This window comes from Talpa occidentalis, unplaced genomic scaffold (assembly GCF_014898055.3).
Source record: "Talpa occidentalis isolate TD23 unplaced genomic scaffold, MPIMG_talOcc4v2.1 talOcc4.10, whole genome shotgun sequence".
Taxonomy (NCBI): Eukaryota; Metazoa; Chordata; class Mammalia; order Eulipotyphla; family Talpidae; genus Talpa; species Talpa occidentalis.
This window is the reverse complement of record NW_023600993.1, coordinates 106,803,791-106,826,217: the sequence shown is the minus strand read 5'-3', so window position 1 is coordinate 106,826,217 and position 22,427 is coordinate 106,803,791.

Sequence of the window (22,427 nt, the reverse complement as noted above, 5' to 3'; positions counted from 1 at the left end):
GCCAACGCTGTCTTTTCACCCTGTGAATTGAGATATTTATGCCAATGCAATGTTTTCAGGCCAGGACTCCAGGCTGCCTCCCCAGCTTTGGGACCAGCACAGGTGCCGGCGCGTCCTCCTGGCCACCGTCCTCGCTGCCACTTACCTGGGCTGCTTCACCTGAGGGTGACACCTGGCTTTGCAGCGCGCCTGTGTTCTGTCATCGGTGCATGCGATCGGGAAGTCATTGTCAGGTTACTAGAGGACACTTTCCACAGCTGGCTCAGCTGCTCTGCTTTGACAAGAGTTAGGACAACGGCTGTTTTCTACTGTGCACATCCCCAAAGGAATTTGGATAAAAAGGGCTTGGTAGGTTTGGTCCAAAATCAGGATCTGGTCACATTTTTTTTCTTTAAGAGAGAGTGTGGGAGAATTGAGAAACAGTAGAAAAGGAAGGGGGGGAAATAGAGAAAATCGGGAAAATTCACAGAATAATGCCCGAGTGGCGCCTGCATGAGAGAAAAATGGCCGCCGAGGTGTGATAGGCTGCACTGGCTGGAGCCCTGGGGGAAATGAATCCCGCTGGCTATGTGAGAAAGAGGGGTGTGTTGGGCAAACGTGTTCATCTAACAGGACAGGGGAACCCCTCTGAGAAAGGCAAGAAATAAAGTGCAGGGCCTTTGCTTTTTCTTCCCGACCTAAAAAACAAAACTTGAGTCACGATGAAAACTCCACACCCTGCTATTGATTTATTTTAGATGTATTTGTTGAGCACCTTTTGTGTACCAAGATGTTGTTTTTTAAAGATTTATTTTTATTTATTTATGCGTACAAGAATTGGGGTGTAGGCCAGAGGTGTGGGGGTGAGAGGATTCAACAGGTGGATCTACTGAAATACACTGCTGAGGGGAGCAGCGGGGAGACAGGAGAGGTCTGCTGTGCCGTGTGGGTCAGCTCTTGGCTGGGGATCGAACTCGTGCTGCAGTGGCTGCCGATAACTTGATAGCGCTGAGACTTTTAATTCCTGCGCCACCAGGGAGGCCCACTACCAAGGTTTTGTAAAACAATAAAATACACTGCCTGACTGCCTCGCGGGTGGAGGGACAGCTGTACTCTGGCCGCAGTACACCACAGTGAACATGCATGTTATGGTTACTTGGGTGCACCCAGTGGAAGCTGACAGGTGAAGGCAGCACCTTCAGAGCCCCATGAGAACAAAAGAGCGTCTAACGCAGGTTTAATGGAGGTGGTCCCGGAAAATTCCCAGGACGCCATGTCTCAGCTGAGCCTTGAGGTTGAGCAGAGGAGACTGAAAGCGAAGTGTGGGTGGATGGTTTAGTGGGTGTGAAGGAGGAGAGAGCAGGGCAGACAAGCGGAAGGTGAGTGTCCCCAGCAGAGGAACCGTGTGTGAGCTGCCAGAGAATGTTCTACCAGGGCAAACCCCTGCAGAGACACCCTTTGCCTGCTGAACCCTGGAAAGAGCTCATAAGAGGTTAGAGTGTGGAAATGCCCAGAACTACCCGACATCAAGGGCCTTCCTGCCCCACCCCCAGGACAGAGAGCCAGAAAGCCATGCTCCCTGAAACTGCACAAGGAGGCTGCCCAAATCAAACCCCAGCACCATAAGCATCTGGAAAGTTCTTCATGAAGCTGCTTTGCAGGAAAACGATTTCACTCTAGGAAACCAGGAAAAGCCTCCGGTTACCGTGACTCAGAGAGTGATCTGCAGACTAATTCACCGAGGTAGAGTCTGCTGAGTGTACGTTGGTAAACCTGCTTCCCCTACCCGCCCCCGTCCCGTTGATTATATCTTTCATCCCCAAGAACGAGGCCAAGAGCCTCCCCCGTCCCTCCTCCCCTCCCTCTGTAATCCTCACCCTTCATTTCTCTCCTCTCTCCATCTCAGCATCCTGCCACCCCTAAGGCGGTGGCGTGATCCCCGAGAAGCTTCCAGGGAGTTCATTAAAAACCGCCACCCTCTGCCTTGCCCACCGGGCACTCCCAGCAGCCCGGGGCCATGGGAGAGAGACAGTCACTCGGGAGGGACCGGCCCCCTCTGAGGCCAGGGAGCCCCCCACAAATGAGAGGAGCCAGCAAACAGTTAATGGTTTAATCCTTTACAGAAAAAGTCAAGGCAGACTTGTGATTCTTGATGTTAATGAAGGTGTCACACATTGTCTAGAGAAAGTTGTGCCTGGCAATCTTCCCTTTTTCGGATGCCTACCCCAGTGACATTTCATCTCACATCCACCTTAATGAAATGCATAATTAACATATTCTAATTGTGCTGAGCGCTGCGATGATTTTGACAGAACTCACTTTCCATGTCTAATTTGATGCTAATTTAATCTGTTCCTCTCCCGCTGACATGACCTTTCTTGATTGAGTTTCACTGAGGAAATTTTTTGATGGATTGATTTATCAGCATTGCAGAGACAACAAAGGCTTAGGGTGCACGACAGAAAATAGGACGGGAACGGCCCTCGGAGCCGGCGCGCTCTGAACTTGCCGGCTGGAATGTCCTCGTCCCCGAGACGGCTTGTCTGATCTACTGATGGAATTTGAGAAATGTGACATCTGTGTGCGGGTTTGATCTCTCCGATAAAGACAGTAAATATCGGATTGTGGTGGGGCGACTTGGCATGAAAAACTCCTCGAGAGTGCGTGGAGGGGGCGCGGACACCCCTGTTGTTGGCCAGAGGCCGGCCTGGGCCCCTGCCAGGCGCGTCCATGTGCGCTGGACACTGGTCAGTTGGCTGCAACCGGACGAAGACCAGGGCAGGCAGGAGAGTGTCCGTGTAGGTTACAGCGAAGGAGGCTGCCTCTAGGTAAGCCGCTGAGGGAGGGCCTCCCCTGTGCACCCAGCTGAAAGAGGGGTAACCTCGATCTGGGGGGAGCCTTTGCGGCTGTCCCCCACGCCCCTCCTTCACAGCACACAGTGGCTAAAGTCCCCTTCTGCAGGTGTCTGTCCAGTCCCAGGCCCAAGGGGAAGGATGTGCTTAGGACGCAAGCAGATGGTCTTGTTGCTTCACCAACCCTGGCCGAGCCAACTGGCTAAAGGGGCGTCAGTCTCTCACGCTATGTATAGGGGTCCAGTGAGAGCTGGGCTGGATGTGGGAGCACGTCCCCTCAGCCTCTCAGAGCAAAGATGCCTTCTTTTCAACAGCTGTTAGGGCTCAGATTTGAAGGGGTCAAGGCAGGGCCCCCGGCTTGGGACTGTAGTCATTTGGGGCTGGGTCCCTTAGGGAGGGCCGTCCGGTGCTTTGTGAATGGCCTTCGCCACTGGAAGCCAGTCTCGGCCTCCTTCTCAGTCACGATGACTAAAATGTCTCCAGACCTCGCATATGTCCCCTGGGGGTGAGCTCAGCCCCGGCACCGATTGGCTTGTAATGCCTGTGACCTCCGTCTGTCTATATTACCCCCCCGCTTCTGCTGCCCACTGTCCCCTCCCCAGCAGGACCTCACCTGATCCCCTGCCTAGGCGCAGGCCCTCCATCCCCCTCACTCTCTGACTCAATGTCTCTTTCTTTCAAAGCATAAATGACTACATTTCATTTTTTCTTTTACTCACCTCTGCTCACTAAATTCTACATCCCATAAGGCTGGGAGCTTGTCAGTCTTTTATTACTATTATTGTTATTGTGGTATAATATGCATAACATAAAATTCACCATTTTGATAATTGTAAAGTATAAAATTCAGTGGCATTTAGTACATTGCCCATGTTCCACCCCCACTACAGTCCAGTTGCAAATTGTTACGATCCCAGTAAGGAGTCCCCACCATCACTAAGCAATACCTCCCAACCCCTCTTCCTCCAGCCCCTGTGCCCACTCATCTGCTTTCTGTGTCTCTGCATTTGCCTGTTCTGGGCATTCGCCTAAATGGGATCAGCTGGTGGCTGACCTTTTTTTGTCTGGCAGTTCCTCAACAAATTAAACAGACCTGGAATTCCCTGCCTAGTTAGATACCCCAAAGGGCTGAGAACAGGTGTTTCCACAAGAACTTGTACTTGGATACCACACAAGAGCCAAGAGCCAAAAAGGTGGAACCTTTACACAAGAGCCAAAAGGTGGAAGCAAGCCTAGGACTCCCAGCCGATGGTGGGATAAACAGCACGTGGTCCCCCCACACCAAGTCACCACGCCGGAAATGCTGGGGTGACCGGCCACAGCCTGGACACGCCGGTTGTTCTTATCTGGCACCTTTAATGTCACACACTGGGCACTTAGTAGGTGCTTCACAAAAACAGACTGAATATAAAAGGCGTAGAAATGAAATGAAATAAAATAAAACACATGTAGGCAAGGACTGTGAATAAACAGAAGCAGCAAGAGCTATTGATATTCTCTGCTTCTCTCTATTGTGGGGTCAGCGAGAAACAGACTTCAAAAAAATAAACAAGGGAGCGAGGAGAATGTGATACAGAGCTACATTTTCCTTGGTTCACCACTTTGGAGAAAATCGTTGAACCACAGAGAGAGGGATAACCTGTTATGAAAGTGTCAACACAGAATCTGAAAACTCTAAAAGCTTCTTGCTTCTCTTTTTCTCATTTTCAGTGTCAAAACTTTACCTCATCTTCCCCAGTGTTTCCCTCAGAAGAGGACGCACTGAGGGTGCCCCTAGGAGAGGGAGATTTTCCCTCAAAGTCTTCCCCTGAGAGGAGGAAACATTTATTCCAACATGGTTGCCGTGACTGGAAAGATTTTTGCAAAATTTCTTCAGGAGCTGCCTGATGAGCCCACAAGGATAGCAAGCTAACGAGATTATAATCATTATAATTACACTTCATCATAGATCAAAAGCAGTTTAACTCAGCAAAATGACCTGGTCTGCTTCACTATCCTTTATTTCAAGTGACTTCTGGCTTCACTCAAAGATTCACTCTCTCTGCAAAGTCCATTTGAATAGTGTGTGTAAGAGGGGTCGTTGGGCAGCGACACAGGGGAGCCCCAGCTCCCCGCTCACTGAAACACCTCCCTCAGTTTCCCCTGCATAATTATTGCCCCATCCTGATGAGTTCTTTGGGGGATTAATGAGTTAATAATGCACCCACCTTAAGAATAGTACCAAGGGAACTAGAGTCTTCAAGGGATGACCTCTTCTTAAAACAAAGAGCCAATAATTTTGTGGCTTTCCAGAAATCTGAACGAGGCTACCATCCCTGTTATCTGAAATAATCATTAAGAATTCAGATGTGCAGCTCTAATGCACAGTTTCAATGCCATCTCCACTTCTACTGCTGTTGTAATAAACTGCCGTAAGCGTAGCAGCTTAAGACAGCACATCGTGCAAAAATGAAAAATGATGTAAGAATTATATAAAATAAAATATAAAAATATAAAAAAACAAATTACACTTACGTAAGCTGACAGATAATGTTAATTACCCTTATCACTGTAATCATTTCATAATAGCTACATATAGCAAATAATCACGTTGTATACTTTAAATGTATAAGAATTATATGTCAGCTGTATCTCAATAAAGCTGGGGAAAAAAGTAAAATGAAATTAAGTTGCTGGCGAAAACTCCAAAAAAAAGAAAAAAAAGAAAAAAAAGACAGCACAAAGCTATGATCTTACCTTTCTGGAGCCTGGAAATCTAAATCAGTCTCACTGAGTTAAAATCAATGTCTGCAGGACTGGATCCTTCCACAAACCCTGGGGGAGAGTTGGTTTCCTTGTCTTCTGGGGTCTCGTGGCTGCCTGCATTTCTTGGCTCATGGCCCCATCCTTAAATTACCCTCCCTTGTCTGTCCTCATCATCTTTTTGAAATGCTCTGACTGTCCTGCCTCATAAGGACTCTGGTGATGACATTGGACCCACCTGCCGAATCCAAGCTAATCTCCCCCAATACCAAGACCCTTAATTGACTCCCATCTGCAGAGACGGCTTTACCATGTAAGGAGGCATCTCCACAGATGTGGGGACTGGGACATGGGCATTTTAGGGGGTGGTATTCAGCCTATCACAGAGGATTTCATTTAGGTGAGGAGTGGTTCTCAAATGCCCAATTCCTCCCTCTCTCAGGACACATTGCTGTGCCATTTGAGGAAAGAATCAATTCGGAGGAAACGACTGGAATCCAAGAATGGCAGGTACCTCTAGGATGGCAGTTTTTGCAATTCTCTGCCTCAGGGACTTTGTGAGGACCTTGTTAGGTTTGTCCATGAACCCCAGGCTTGAAGCTATTCAAGGTGTCTGACCCCCCGCATGTGTCATGTTGGAGCATATCAATTTGGCTGCAAGTTTGATCTTGGCATCACCTCCTGCTGGGCCCATTTCAGCCTGCACAGTCCCTGGCACCCTGGCCATGCCTCTCCTGCAGAGCTTCCACAGAGTCATAAATTTTGTTGTCACTCAGTTCTGCAGTTTCTGCATCACCAAAAATGGTGCCTGATACCTTACAGACAATAAATAAATAAATGCATGTCATATAAATGAATAAGTGATTGATATTGAGGGCTTTTCTAGTTTATGGGAACTATAACTGTTTTCCACAAAAATGAAACAACGTTTTGTCTATTCTGCCAATATTCTACCTGGAATACCCTATATTTCTCCGAATATTATCCTTTCTGTAGTCACCTTGGAAATTTAGGTTTTTCCAACATGAAACCAGAAGAGAGACTGGTAAAGCAGTGTGGCTTAGAGCAATGCCGGCTCATCAAATCTTCTTTTTCATTAGAATAGTTCACTTCAATAAGATCCTGGGCATTTTTGATAAGCCAGCACCCAGGGAACAAAGCTGTTATGAAATGACTTACTTAGAGGTTCCAGCCATCATTTTTGGCCTCAGAATATTGCTGGGTGTTTTTTCTTTGTCAGTCTAAAATGAAAATGTAACATTTCAATTGCAATCCATTAGAAAGACGCAAAGAAGGGGCTATTTGCATTTGATCCACAAATTGGACTAGAATAATTTTTGTCAACTTTTGATCTGCCAATACTCAGGTTTTTTTAAATTAAACTAAATACTCATTAATTCACTGTTTTCCCTTATTGAGTAAAAAGATTTTTTTTTTCTGTCAACTGTGTTTTTATCCAGAATCAGTTATAGAATATTTTGCATTCTTAAAGATTGGGGGTGGAGGTGGGGGTAGGGAGTGACAGTTCCTTTGAACTCTAAACAAATTGCAAACTTCAAAAAATGTTTGATGAAATAACAGAGTACTTTAACCAGGAGTTTACAATGGAGAAAAGATGAAGGAAATAAAGGGATTTTTTTTTTTTGTAAATAGGATTCTTATCATACTTAACTCCCATATGCTAGTTTGTGTTTATAAGTATTAATTGATTTTTCCATCAAAAGAAGTACCTTTCCAGGCCACATAAAAAATTAACTCAATTATCATCAAGTCAAAATTTTGAAAGACCAAGTGTGAAGACAAAATTGTAAATATGGCCTCCCTAGAGGCCCATCTCGTGCTTATTCAAACAAACACTAGTCTAGGAGCTGCTATAAAGGGATTCCACAGATGCAAGTAACATCTCCACTCAGATGACTTTAAGGGACTATGGTGATGGTGCATGGGTGAATTGGATGGAGATATATATATATATATATATATATATATATATATATAAAGATACAGAGATCTTCTCAGGGGACGCTGATCCAATGAGGAAATTCTTTTAAAATCAGAGCATTTCTGGGCCTCCCCGGTGGCGCAGCGGTTGAGCGCTGGATTGCGAAGCTGCCCGCAGCCTCTGCAGCACCGGTTCGACCCCCAGCTGCTCCCCGGCCACCGGAGGAGGGTCCCACATGGCGCGCAGACCTCTCATGCCGCCCACTGCTCCCTCAGCAGTGTACTTCGGTCCTTCTGCCTGCTCTGCTCCCCGCTCTGGCTCTGGTGAATTCTCTCACCCTCCCAAGCTTCTGACTGTGCCCAGTGCTTGTATAAATAAATAAATAAATAAATAAATAAATAAATAAATAAATAAATAAATAAATAAATAAATGAGTAGATAAATAGATAGATAAATAGATAAATAAAATAAATCTTTTATAAAAAAAAAAAAGCAGAGCATTTCTCTGGCTGGTAGCAAAAGGAGAAGTCAGAGAGACGCATCCTCATCGGCCTAACGAGAAGAACTGGGGTCAGCCAAATTTGAGTGTAAAACCTTGACTTACTGGTTTTGTGAACTTGAACAGACTTTCCTACTCTCCTGGGCTTCCATTTCCTCCTCTCCATACTATCCCACCTCATAAAGTGTTATGAGACATTGAGACAATGCACCCAAAATGCATAGTACAGTGCCTGACACATACTACGTCACAGTAAAAGCCACCTTATTACCACTTTTTTTAAATGTTGCCTTGAGATTATCATTTGCTGGCTCTTTTGCAATCTGGATTCAAACTCCAAAAGCCATGAATCACCACGAAATGACAAGGAGAATCACGTTCCAAGCACAGGGTATTCCATTACGTTGAAAGTTTATTTGGGACCAAAAGCTCTTCCATGTCTCATTTTTGGCCCCCACCCCTTTGTTCAGCGTCCCCTGGATCCGCTCCTTAGCTGAACAACCCTGTGTGTTACCAGAAGTCCAATCTGTTATCACCACGAATGTCTCAGCAAAAATAAACTAACCTGTTCTGCTCTTACAGGTAACAGGAAATAACATTGTAAATTAATTTATGCCAAGTTGATAATGACCAATTATGACTTAGCTTCCCTTATGCACCATTAGAGACTTGTAATGTCTTAGCTGTAAGAAGTAATGTGCAAATTTTAGACATGAGCTTCAGAACTGCTGGAAGAATAATTGGGGGGACTGCAAATCCTCAATGGGCAGTGTCTATTATGTCCAGCAAAATACATCTTTTGTTGCCACCCCCACCTAAGGCCATGAAAAGATTTCCCCAAGTTTCTTTCTTTTATACAAACATATGTCAAGCTTAAAAAAATAAACATGTTTTGCATATGAAGGAATAGAAAACAAGGAAAATAACAATAGGAAAAAATTAAAATCAACTATCATCCCATCATACATATAGAAAATGATGGCCCAAGAATATCAGTAAAAATGGGGCTTAGTGTTGGAAAATCAAATTGGAAGAGAGTCAATTTCCCCGAAGCCCTGCCCCATAGCAAACCCCTGATATCTGGAGTGTAAACTGCTAATGGATGTTAAGGCAGGGATGAAGCCCTATCTCTTGGCATCCAGGACCAGCCCATGGAAGTAAAACTACCCATTGGTCAATATTTTGACTTGTAAGTATTTATCACACATGTATATGTGTCATAGAAGCTTTTCTCATTAAAACCAAAGTCCTCCCTGCATATTATTTTGTAAGTTGATTTTTGTCTATCCTAGAATCATGAACAATCTCCCCATGCCATTAAATATTCTTCTGTGTTCACTTTTAATGGCCACCCAAAAATAATTCCTGGGACAGGAATTTTATACATATTTTATTTTACCATTGGGCCTCTGGTTATATGTTTAGGTTGTTTCTAAGTTTGATTTTAATTAATCAAATGCACAGAACTAAGCATCCTTACAGACAAATCTTTGCACACATCCATGATTACTTCCTTATTTTAAATTCCTAGAAGTGAAATTTCGGGGTGAATGGGTTACATATTTTAAGACTTTTCTTAAATAATCATTATCCACTTCATCTCAGATTCAACATCAGGCTATTGAAACCATGGTATTAGAAATGTATTCAGACCCAGAAAATAAGGCTAGCCTAATAGATGAGCACCAATAGTGACATAAACTTTTTGTAGACACCTCCAAGTAGAGTGTCAACTCTTTCAGCCTGGCCTGGACCAAGGGATTTCCTGGCATGTGAGTGTTTCAGTGCTCCAAACAGGGCAGTTCAGCGAAACCGGGACCCCATTATGAAGAACAGAGTCTGGCCAGACTGGAGGGGCTTCAGCGTGTTAATAAACAGTGAAAGTCAGTGTCCAACATGAGCATGTAATCCGGACTACAGCCATGCTCAGAACGAGGAGAAAAGAAAGACTTTAGGGTTAGGATTTTTACTGGGGGGCATTTTTTAATCATTTTTTTAAATTAACCTAACATTAGCTTGCAACAAACACTCTAGATGACTCAGAAATATATGCTCTCACCTCTTCAGGTGTATGCTACCCTCCCACATCCACCACAGTCCTCCATCACAGTCCACTGTGCCCCCCTCCTACTTCCCTCTCCAGCCTCCCCCTTCCTCTCTGGTTGCCTTGGTTTTAAGTCAGATTTCCAGTTTAGCATTGTCGGAAGGTTTTTTGGTCCCTTCATCCCACATACAAGTGCCACCATCCACTCTTGGTCTTTCTCCCTCCGGCTCTACCCATGTTGTCATAAATGGCAAGAGTTCTTTTCTTTAATAGCCGAATGGTATTTCACTGTGTGTATAGAACACTTCTTAATCGACTCATCTGTCCTTGGCACTTAGGTTGTTTCCATAACTTTGCTATTGTAGATAGGACTGCAGTGAACACAGGTATGCAGCTAATCTTTCAAATTAGTGTTTTTACGTTCTTCAGGTAGATACCTACGAGTGGAATTGCTGGATAGTATGGTAGATCTATTTTTAATATTTTGAGAGACGTACATACTGTTTTCCATAGGGGCTGGGTCAGTCTACACTCCCAGCAGCAGTAGACAAAGGTCCTTTTTTCTCCACATCCTTGCCAACAAGGACGAGGTGAAAAGTTTAACCACATCATATGGTCAGGTGGTAGAAAGCACATTGTGAATCAGGTCGGTAGTCATGTCCCTGAACTTTGAAACATTAGGGTATATAGTCAGATTTTTGGAGTATGAAGCAGAGTCTGGACAAAATAAGAACTTTCAGAAATTCCATGATAACTTCAGGAAGCATGGTATTCTTCCTATATTCTTCCTCTGCTGGAGTCTGGTCTGCCATTTAAGTGATGAACAATGTCTATTTGAAAACTTTGTCCTTTCTTTTGGAATTTTTTCTTAATAATTGCAGAAATTCTGAATGAAACAGCTGGATAAATCTTGCCATTTTGTCTGATATGGTAGTGAAAATAAATTCCATCCATTCTCAACCTGAGAAAGCATTAATTCTGCACAAAACGAGGAGTCAAAATGATGATGGTAAGGCAGGTGCAAAAACCAGTGTAGTGTCTAAATGTGAGACATATTTTCACTCTCTTGAAAAAGGGGTCACTTGACAAGCACATATATTCCATTATATACATATATGTCTTGCCTGCTCACTAATATCACAGAGATTCTGAGATGAAAATTCTAGAATGATGTCACTGACTTGAGGAAGATAAGGACAGAGTTAGGTTAGCAATTGGAAACTCTGAGCGCAGAGTTTCATATGTAAACAAGACCTTCCCTTCATAAATGTTTATAAAAAAACTGAGCATCACTATAAACTCCTTTTCATGATGTAACTAGTTCTAAACTATTTTCCTTTGCATGTAGATATCCACATTTTTCTTTTGCCCTTTTCCTCAATTTTTATAATGGCTCTTAATAACTTTGAATTTGGGGATGATCCTAGGTAAAGAGATGTTGCCTATAGTGGTGGTTCACCATTTGTGGACCAGGCATAGGAGTCAGGAGTATAATTTACATATTATGGGGCACCACCAAAAATTGTCCAATAAAAGCTGGAATTATTCATCTACCCAACAATTATTATGTAACCACCTACAGTGTATCCAACACTGGGGATGTGCTAATGATCAAGACATTTCTAGCTTCTGCTCCATGGAGATTACATTCTAATTAGGGTGACTTTTAAAAAAGAGAGAGAGAGAAAATGACTACAGATAAAAATAAGTGTTCTGAGTGAAACTAATAGATATTGAAGAAAATGCATAGGTGACAAGGAAACCCCTTTGGGCAAGACAGTCGAGAAAAACTTGTCTGTTTGCATGTAAATGTTCTTAGTAGCGTTGTTCATAGCAGCCAGAAAGTATAAATACCTAAATGCCCACCAATGAATAGTGAGTGAATAAATAAAATGTGGTTTATCCATACAACAGAATACTAATAAGCAATTAATAGAAGATGAGGCATTAATACATGCTACATCATGGATCACCATAAAAAATGTTATGGTAAATGAAAGAACTAAGACACAAAAGACCATGCATTGTGTGATTCAATTTATATGAAAAATCCAGCAGAAGCAAATCTGTAGAGACAGGATGTAAATTAATGGGGCTATAGTTGGGAATAGGGAGTAATTGCAAATGGGTTTGTTGGGTGGGGTGGATAAAATATTCTAAAGATAGATTATGGTAAAGGTTCACAACTCTGAAAATATACTAAGAACCACTAACTTCTCTGCCTTTCAAACAAGTGCATTTTTTTATTATGTAAACTATATCTTACTAAAGCTATTAACAACAACAACAAAAAACTAAAAAGACAGATACAAAGAAGAAAGGCCTTCCTGAGGAGATGACATTTCAGCTGACCCATGTCAGCTGACCCATGACTTATATAAAGAGTGGGTTTGACTAAGAATGGAGAGAATATTGTAAGCAGAGAGAGTCTATGCAAAAACCCAAAATGAGAGAGGACTTGGCATTATAAGGAACTAGTAGAAGTCAAGGATGGCTTGAGTATGTAGAGCAGAGAGCAGAAGTAGTGAGACTAGAAACTGAGACATCAGTAAGTCCACTAAGGACCTTGTAGGTCTGATATGCAGAGTGTCCCTTGTACTATGGGGCCATTGAGACATCTTAATCAAGAAAGTGGCATGCTATGATTTATAATTGGCAACATTTTTCTTGATAAATAGTTGTAACAGCTAATATTGTATCCCTACTATTCAAGGGATTTTATACGTACTAATTTATTTATTCCTCATAATAACCCCATGAAATAAGCACCATTAATATAAATAAGGAAAGTGATACGCAAACTAACTTGCTCAAGAAATCTGAAGGAGATGTATGATGTGAGCTCAGTAAGTCTAGCACCAGAGGCTGAAATCTTAACTATGACCGGCACTTGAAAGCAGGGCTGGCTTCATGGATAAGCAACCTGTGCCATAAACAGAGCCCCATGCGCGAAAGAATCCCATACTTTTTTTTATGTTCTGCTGTCATCATATTTAATGCTTAGTAATTTTTGAACAAGACCTCATTTTCATTTTGTAAAGAACCCTCACATTACAGAGCTAGTACTACTTGAATGATCTTCTAGAGTTTTTATTACAGGAAGAGTTATTAACCCACTGAAGGTCACAGATGGGCTGGCAGGGAGGAAGGACAAATTCTTAAAAACAAATTTTCTAATGCACATCATTTTGGAAGAGAGAACTCCCAGCTTCTATCAGATAGTCAAAGGGCTTCATGAATCCAAAAGGAATAGCACTCATAAATGTATGAGTAGCCACCCATTCTGATCATTGAGAATAGCTAGATGATGGAGCAAACTTGCTTTTTCTTATCATTCACCTTTTCATTACCCTGTATTTACCAACAGGGAGTCTTAGCATTTTGGCAACACTCTTTCCAGAAGTGGAGGTGGGAGATTGGGGGAGACAGGTGAGGGGGGAGCAGGGGGAATAGAAAAATAAATGAAAACAAGTATAAAAGAAAAAAAATAAGCAAATGACCTTCTTTGGTGTTTTTCTCCTCTAGGGCACCTGAAACTGTGTCTTTGTCCCTATCAACATAATTTTTTAAATTCTAAAGAAAACACAGTTCTTCTAAATGTGTACTAGTGAATTGAATCGAATATTTTTCACTAGTTTGCACAAATTTAATTTCTCTGTGTTCTAAAGATCCACTTGGGTCATCTGAGTATTTTTAAATAATCATTATTACATAGAAAATTGTCTGCACCCAGAATATATTCATAATAATAAGTACGGTATATTTATTATATACATATATCTATTTTCTATAATAAATAATGTCAATTCAAGCAATTTTAGTAATTGCTAGATATTTAGCCATCCTAGGTTTAATGTTATCTGGTAATTTGTTCAATAATTTGTTATTATATCACCTTATAGCTTGTGCTTATTTGTAACTAGAAGAAAACTAAAATTTAAAGGCAAGCTTTCAATTCCATTTAAAGGAAACCCCAATTAATTTATAAACTGCTGTAGGCAAATGATGAAATGTTTAGCTCCTGGTGCAAAATTTTCTGGAAGTATTTGTGCTCCAAGAATAATTGCAAATCCATGAAAATAGAATTATTCATTTTAAGAACAATAGGGATGAAGATCAGTTTCTGAATTTATGGTGAAATCATGACTTGCTCTTCCCTGTTGAGGAGCTGATTCCTCTGAATGCCTAGTGGTGCAGGCAAAAGTTTGGAGCTCTCAGAAAGTCATATTTGCATCTCGAGGGGCTCTCCTGGGGCGACCCCACATGGGGACCTCTTGGCTCTGTTTATTTTTAGAGTGAGCAATTGCTTACAAATGGCAACACGGAGACACAGGCCACCCGAGCAGAGGACAGAGACCAGAAGGAGACATTTCAATGAAAACAAATATTCATTCTACTCAAAACCCAGTCTGGATTCTCCTAAGTGGAAACTTATTCCTGGAAAGAACCTGAGATAGTTGATTTTGTTTCATTTTCACATGTAGCTCGAGAAACTCATGTCTCTGTTAGGAGAATAATGCATCCGCAACCTAAAGACTGTTGCTGTGAGACAAAAGCAAGATTTTCTAAACTGTCATTTAATTTCCTTTTAATTTAGGAGACAGTTTTTTTTTTCCTCTGTGTCTTTATGAAAAAAGAGAGAGAGAGAAAAGGCAAAAACAGCTGTGGGCTTGCTTCCCTGCTGCCCGTGAAGGGCACAAAACCTTAGCAACTGAAACCAGGCAGAAAAAAAGTTCTATTCATTTTTTTTCACATCCAACTCTTTGATGGGAAAATCCACCAATTTACGCATAAAATAAAGTGGCAAATTAGACTTATTTGGAGAAATAAATTGTAGAAACCATTCATCCATTAGAGATTTTTTTTTTAATGGTCCTTTGCCACTTGATGAAGCAAAAATAAAACTTCACTCAGCTGGCAGATAATTCAGCAACAAAATTCTTCTCCCTTTCCTTAGGAAATGGCTGCTTTGAGGGTTGTTTTTATTTGAAAAACAAAAATCCTTTAACTATTTTTTTAAATCAAAAACCAAACCTATTGTGAACATGTGTCTAACAAAGAGTTTCACTGGCTGGTCTTTCCAAGATGGCAGGATTTTTCTAGTTGAAAACATTCCCTTTTCTGTGGCCTCCCCCTGTGTGTAGCTCTTAGCGGTAGATACTTAGATGCTTTGTACTGAGGGCCTGTTGAGTGTCAGGTGTTGTGTGTGTATCACTGTATTTGATCCTACCACAATTCCATGAACTGAGTCACCATCCAGCTTTGCAGACAAAGCAACCCAGCATCAGAGACCTTTCTCCACAAAGTGGTCCCCAAAAGAGGCTGGAGTCAGGCAGACTGGGGTCACCCCAGGTCCCCCTCCTCCTGACTGCATGATCTTCACTTAACCTCTCAGTGTCTCCCATTGGTTTTATCCTCTGTGTTTCCTCTCCATAAAACAGGGCAAATAATACAAGACCTCAGTCCCCTCGCTATAATTCTGTCCTCCAAAATCTCTGAAAAGTAAAATTCTTTTCATAAAGAGGCCTGCAGGGCACCTGCTGATACAAAAATATTATTTATTGTTTATCTGAAACTCAACTTTAATTGAGTATCCTGTATTTTTATTTGCTAAGTCCTGCAATACTAGCTTCATACTGATGATCATTTGGGGGGAAAAAAAATGGTGCCCTGTGCTGGCGTGAGGCTGTTATCATCCTCACCTGCCCCTCGACGGAAAGGTGTGAGCAGAAACACACACAAATGTGGGGCGTTAGGCCACGTGCTTGGTATACTTGAGAGACAGAAAGAAAACTACTGTGGGTGATAAAGAAAGATCCAGGTAGGCAAGGAGAGGACAAGAAAGAAAGTTGTAGAGGTGGGTGGGGTCAGATCAAATACTAACAATGCTGGGGTGGGGTGGGGGTGTCTGGAGCCACACGTCAGGTAGGCAGCAAAGCCAGGATGCCTCTCCTGGCCAGTTCTATCAATATAGTGATGTTCTCACCACCACCATCATGGGGAAAAAGGTATCTTTGAGACATCATCACAAAGACATCCTCAGGGTCTGGAATGGAAGGATTCCTGAATGTGGCAGTCACTCTCTTCTACCTTGACTTTGAACTGGAAGGGGGTACAATAGACCTTCAGTTCAAGGGGCAGCCTGGCGGCCATAGCAAAGCCCTTGCTGAGTTTCTCTGTAACAGGGAAGCCAAGCTTTCAGAGGGAGGGGATAACACCTATATTTTGTGAAGATGTAGAAATGCATGTAATACATCATCAACACAATATAATAATGACAAAATTGTTAAGTATAAAAGGTGACTTGTTCTGCCCTTTATACACTACTTCTAACACATTTGCCTCCTTTTATGTCCTAAGATTTTATTTTTTTTAAGATTTATTTATTATTTATTTATACATGCACTGGGTACAGTCAGAAGGACAGGAGGGTGAGAGAATTCCCCAGAGCCAGAGCGGGGAGCAGAGCAGGCAGAAGGACCGAAGTACACTGCTGAGGGGAGCAGCGGGTGGCAGGAGAGGTCTGCGCGCCATGTGGGACTCTTGCCTGGCGGCCGGGGATTGAACCAGCACTGCAGAGACTGCGGGCAGCTTCGCAACCCAGTGCTCAACCGCTGCGCCACCCAGGAGGCCCGAGATTTTATTTATATGAGTTCAGAATTGGCAGAATGTGGTTATCTGGTCTACCTCCACCAGCACCTATAAACATATCTTCATCTTCCACTCTGCATCTCACACGGATTGACCACAGGAGTTGTAGATGCACATAAGACACAGTCCTGAACTCACCAAGCTTGCAGTCACCACAATTTATTTTACTTTTAGCATGTCAAATCATATTTCACTGTCTCTGAAAGCTGTGATTTATGTCTATATTTTAATCATAATACCCACATTTACTACACTCATATGATACACTAAATACTGTGCTAAGCTTCTGTGTGGATTAATTTAACCAGTCCTTATATACACCCCACACCCCAATTCATCATCCTCCCCAATTTGCAGGTGGGAAACAGAACTTCTGGATATTAGGTATCTTATTCAGACCCAGATCCTATAAATGATGAACCTAAAGTGTCAATCCTCAGCAGGTCTGACTCCAAAGTCACCCTCTTAACCATTATGACAAAATTCATATTAGAAACGTGTGTGTCTCGTCCGGTGCCGGGACATTCATAAATACGACCTTTTGCACAGCAGGGTTGCCTTGGTTTTCTCCTTTGTCGCACCCCAGAAGGTTAATTCAGGCTTTGCTTTTGGACCCATGAAACACAGAATCCGCGTGCACACCAAACTCCCCCACATCTGCTCTGCAGTCCGCTGCCCACCCAGCCCCCGGGGTTTGCCTGGCAAGACTAAGCTCACTGGTCCTTTTCTCGCTGTCACTGCTGAGGGGCTGGTAAATAGAGAACACACCCAGAAGCCTGTCAGATTCTTCTGCACTGGTGCACACACCCTGATGATAAGCAAACTCTATCATTTGCCCAGATCTTTGAATTTAGATGCTGGGTCAAGAAGGAATGACACTATTGCAGGAAACTGTTCTTGGAGAGAAATGGTATTTTTTGAGCATCTTCCCAGGCCTGCAATATAATAGGCAGGTGTTGTCCTGGTGATAAATGATAGCTCCTCCAGAAAAAAATTACAACACTGTGGGTCATAAGCCAAGGTTTCTCCAGTTTTCCTCTCTGCCTCTGAATGGGTATGAATCTGGTCACAAAATCAGAGGTGCCTACAAAAACAGCTCTCTTTCCTATCACTCAACTTAATTTTTCATTCCAAATTCCCATTCATCTCAGTTAATAGGAAATCACGTCTTCTTCTTGGACCTCCCCACCGACCCTTTCTTTAAATCAGTAGTTCAAATATGAGTGTGATACGACCCCTAGAGCACCTTGCAAAAAATTCTTTTGGGGAATGGGTCGTTGCAGATTGAGAAGTCACATAGACATTTAGTGGTCAGAGGCCAGAGATGACAAATGTCCTGTAATGTGCAGAAGAGGCCCGCGCCATGGAGAGGTGTCTGGGATATCAACTTCTGAATGTCGACTAGTCGCCCATGTGGGTGAAGCCGCAGTTTATTATTCTCTGAGGCTTCGACCCTAAGTCCATTTGACATATGCACTCAAAGTATGTTCACACCATTTTAATATGCACTGACTGGTGCAAGGATGTAACTGCTGGGCCTCCCCTGGTGGCGCAGTGTTTGAGCGCTGGGTTGTGAGGCTGTCTGCAGCCTCTGCAGCACCAGTTCGATCCCCGGCCACCGGTGAGGATCCCACCAAAAAAAAAAGGATGTAACTGCTGTATTAATTGAGGAAGGACTGTACTTTGTCCTAACCGTATCAGGACTTGTTCTGTTTACCAGAAAACGATGTTGTAAAGGCAAGACCGTGGGATGGCACGCAAGTCTTCCACAGAAGACACGAGCCTCGATCTGGATTTAGGGCAGGCGAGTTCAACGTTTCCACGCACAAGAACAAGCACCTGGTTCTTGTGTTTTCATTATAAATATTGTCTTTTAGAAACATGTGAGGAGGCCTCCCTCATGACACAGGGGTTAAAATTTTAGCACTATCAAGCTATCATCAGCCACTGTGACCTGAGTTCGATCCCTGGCCAGGGAGCTGTCCTACAGGGCACAGCAGACCTCACCTGTCTGCCCGGCTGCTCCCCTCAGCAGTGGATTTCAGTAGATCCACCTGTTCTGTTCCCCACTGTCTCTGGTGAATCCTCTCACCCCCCGCGCCTCTGGCCTACACCCCAGTTCTTGTACGCATGAATAAATAAAAATAAATCTTAGGGGAAAAAATGTGTGATTATAGATAAAGGATTTGGGGTTTGTAAAGAGTGTGCTTTGCAGACTCTGTCGATGTGTGTCCCATTTTGGGGGCACTGAGCCCTGCATAAGGAAAGATGCCCTTTGCCATCTGCCCCCGTCAGTCTCCGGGCGCTCCCCTTGACTTTGAAGCAGCCCTTGACCAGTGGTGCCTCTGGAGCTGGTGGATAAAGCACCCTCCGTTGAGATACCCTGAGGTGGGATGAGCCTCTGCTGCCCACAGCGGTGCTCAGTCCATCCTGAATGGGCTTCTCGTCCTCGGCTGTTGCGTTACACCATTGCCCACGAAGCGCTTACTGGAGTCACAGCCCACAGGCACCCCTTAACCACGTCCTTATCTCAGGGTCAACTTCCAGGAGCCCAACCTCTAAGAGGCGATCCCAGACACTTGTTTAAAAAGGGGGACACTGAATGTGACCAAGTTGAGAGCCCTGCTCCTGGCTCTTAGGGGTGTGGGGTGCTGTGTAAGGCCAAGCAGGGTGTCGTTGATTATCCCTCCTCTCGTGGCTCCTCCAGGCCTGAGAGCCCCCCATTCTGGACCCATCTGGCAGGAATACCTAATTAGGGTTTTCTGGCCCCACTTACTTTCTTTTTATTCTCAGCATGCTCAGGATGTTGGAAGCAGCACCTTGCAAAGTCAGTAGTTGACAGGGAAGGTTGTGATTTTTTTCTTCTGAAGGCTACGGAGTGGCATATGGCTAAAGATCCCAGTGGGAAAGCCCTAAATAGGAAAACCATCTTGGCTCATGGACCCTGGGTCTTGGCGCTGGGGCACCGCCTTGGCAGGACTATGCCGACATGTACAGGCCGAGGCTGCCAACTCCAGCGGAACTTCCAGCGGGAGTTTTACGACCCTCTTTCATCCAAACCGCTATTTGGGCAGAGGCCTCATTACTTCTAATGCCTCCACTTCAACTGCCCTGGCCAAGTCCTCTGTCATCCTGCCGGGGCCTGGAACGGCTCAAGTTTGAAGGGAGAGAGGCTCCTTGTAGAGCATAGAGGCGCTAATGGCCACTCTCCAGGGTACTGGCTCTGAGCACCACGAGGCAGCACAGCCAAGAGCAGCCATGCCAGTGTGCCCAAGCCATCCTAGGAAGGGAGGATAATTAGTTTGCCCATCACTAGTGAGGCCCCCACTCTTCACTAGTCAAGAAAATCTTTGTCCTTGAATGTTTATGCTTTTCTCTGGCGCCTGAAGAAGCCAAGGCTTGAGAATGAAGGATGCTTTTGTGGTGAAGAGAAATGGTTAAGCAGAAATGATGGGCCCCTTTTCTGGTTCCCATTCCCCCCCCCACCCCCGCTGGCCAAAGGGTGCTTAGTCATGGTCTCCCGGCATGTTGCCTGCATATGTCCTGGTGTTGTGGACAGCTGGCACTGGCTAGGGGACTCAAGCTGGCTCAGTTAGCATGCATCTTCTAGAATACACCCACTGGGGTTTCTAGATCACCACATCCCTGGATCAACACTTCGCCTCCTTTGGGGAGGATCATGGTGTCGGGGGCTTTGAAGGGGTGATTTCTATAGCAAGTGGGTCCAGTTGAAACCCAGCAGGGGCATCAGGCATGGACAAAGGCTGCTTCAGTCCAGAGGTGACCAGACAGGTGCAGGATTCTAACAATGGGAAGGTGTGGCCCAGTGACATGACAACCTGGTGACTGGCAGGTAATGTCTCCACAGCCGCATGGCTTCTGGGTTTTCAACCCATGAGCTTCATTGCTGTTCTCAGTCAGAACCCTGGCAGGTCTTTCTTCTTTGAAAATCCCTCCAGCTCCGATTTCAGGGGCTTCTGCCCCACGGGAACCCACTTTCCTCTCCATCAACTCTTATTCCTTCTTAGTTTGATGATCTGAGCTTTCTTCAGCCAGAGAACCGAGCTCCCTGTTGCCTCCACCAAAAAAAGTCTTTCATCTCTGTTCTTTCACAATTCTGAGTCTGGAAGATTCTTTTAAGCCAAAGTCAGAATCAGCCAAAATTTAGTTCCCCTTTCCTCAAAGGCAGGGAGGGTTTAGCATTCAAATCTGATGTAGCAAAGAACAGGAAGGAGGAATAAAAACTGTGAAGTCTCGACATTAAAAGAATCTGAACACCTGTTCAGGAACTACTTGTTCCCAGCTCTGGGGTAAGTGACAAAGGATGAAGGGTTTACCGTCAAGTGCAGGGGCAAGTGCTAGGACTCCTTTCTCCATGCCAGGAGCTAAGCCAACCGGTGCCAACATCCACAGTTTCACTGAGAACTTTCCCGTAGATGTGTTTTTGTCTTTCTGCCTGTCCATATGCTGATGTGTCTTGAAAATTAGGAGGGCAAAAGATATTTCGCTTATTTAAGGAATCACATCCTTACATCCTTTAAAAATAGTTCTTGCTTTTTGTGTGTGCAAACACCTGGGTGGATTCCAAATATGAAGATAAACATTCCAGTCTGAATTCCAACTGCTTGGGAGCTAATGCCAGCTCCACTCTTACTACCTTTGTGGAAAAGGACTCAACCACTGCCAGTCTGCGCTCCCCTCCCACATGCAGATGGCAGCAGGCTTTCCGTCATGGAGCTGCGAGAAGCTCCTCCGAGGGCTTGGCAGACAGGAAGGTGCTGCCACTCAGCAGGTGGGGCTGTAGCAGTGGCTACCAAGGCGAGCCAGATCGCCTGTTCCCTTCCATATTTTTCTACCTTTGACCATGAGCTGATATGATCGCCCATTTTTGATAGTTAACAGAACCACATGTTTTCTCAAACAATAGTAACCATATCTATCTGTGTTCCATTCTTACTCCCTCCCTGGCAATTTGCATGTTTTATCACATCCAATCCGGTAACCACTCCATGAGGCGCCACTATTGTCAGCTCGGCTTTGCAGACGCAGGACCTGGGCCATGCCATGTGGTCCAGGACTTGCAGCAAAAAGTGCAGAGACCTGCCTCTGATGCCATTCCCCAGATCCTCCCTCTAGAGTGCTGGCTCTTCAAATGCCAAACAATGCAGAGTTTTGCTAATTCTGCAAGAACTTGCTGGCATGCCACCCAAATTTGACTGGCTTCCAGTACACTGACTTTCTATGACAACCCTGCTGTGGGTAGCACTGCTGAGAGTAAGTTACAGAATAGTTTTTCTTTCTTTTTTTGGTGAGACAATCTGAGAACTAGAAGTGCGAAAGCAAATCTATTTATTTTATTGTTTCATGAACTTCAGATAGGAAGAAACAGTGAATACCGGTACAAGAAGGTAATTTCTGCACCCCTGCTCATCTGTGATATTGTTTGGCTTTCTCACTGGGTCTCATGCATTTGATTCCCCCCTGACCTGGGAGTAAGTGTCATTAGAGCAGCTTGTTGATGCCCCAAAGAGTTGCTGTCCAAAGGTGTGCTTGGTTAAGAGGAATTTTGTGATTTGTGCATTTTCAGTTGGAGGTGGGGGTTCATCTAGAGGAGGCTGAGTATTCAAAGACCTTGCAGAGTTCACTGCTAATCCAAACCAAAGCTCCACGGGTGGGAGAGGGGCACCCTATGGTAATTTTTATCACCATGGTGTTAGC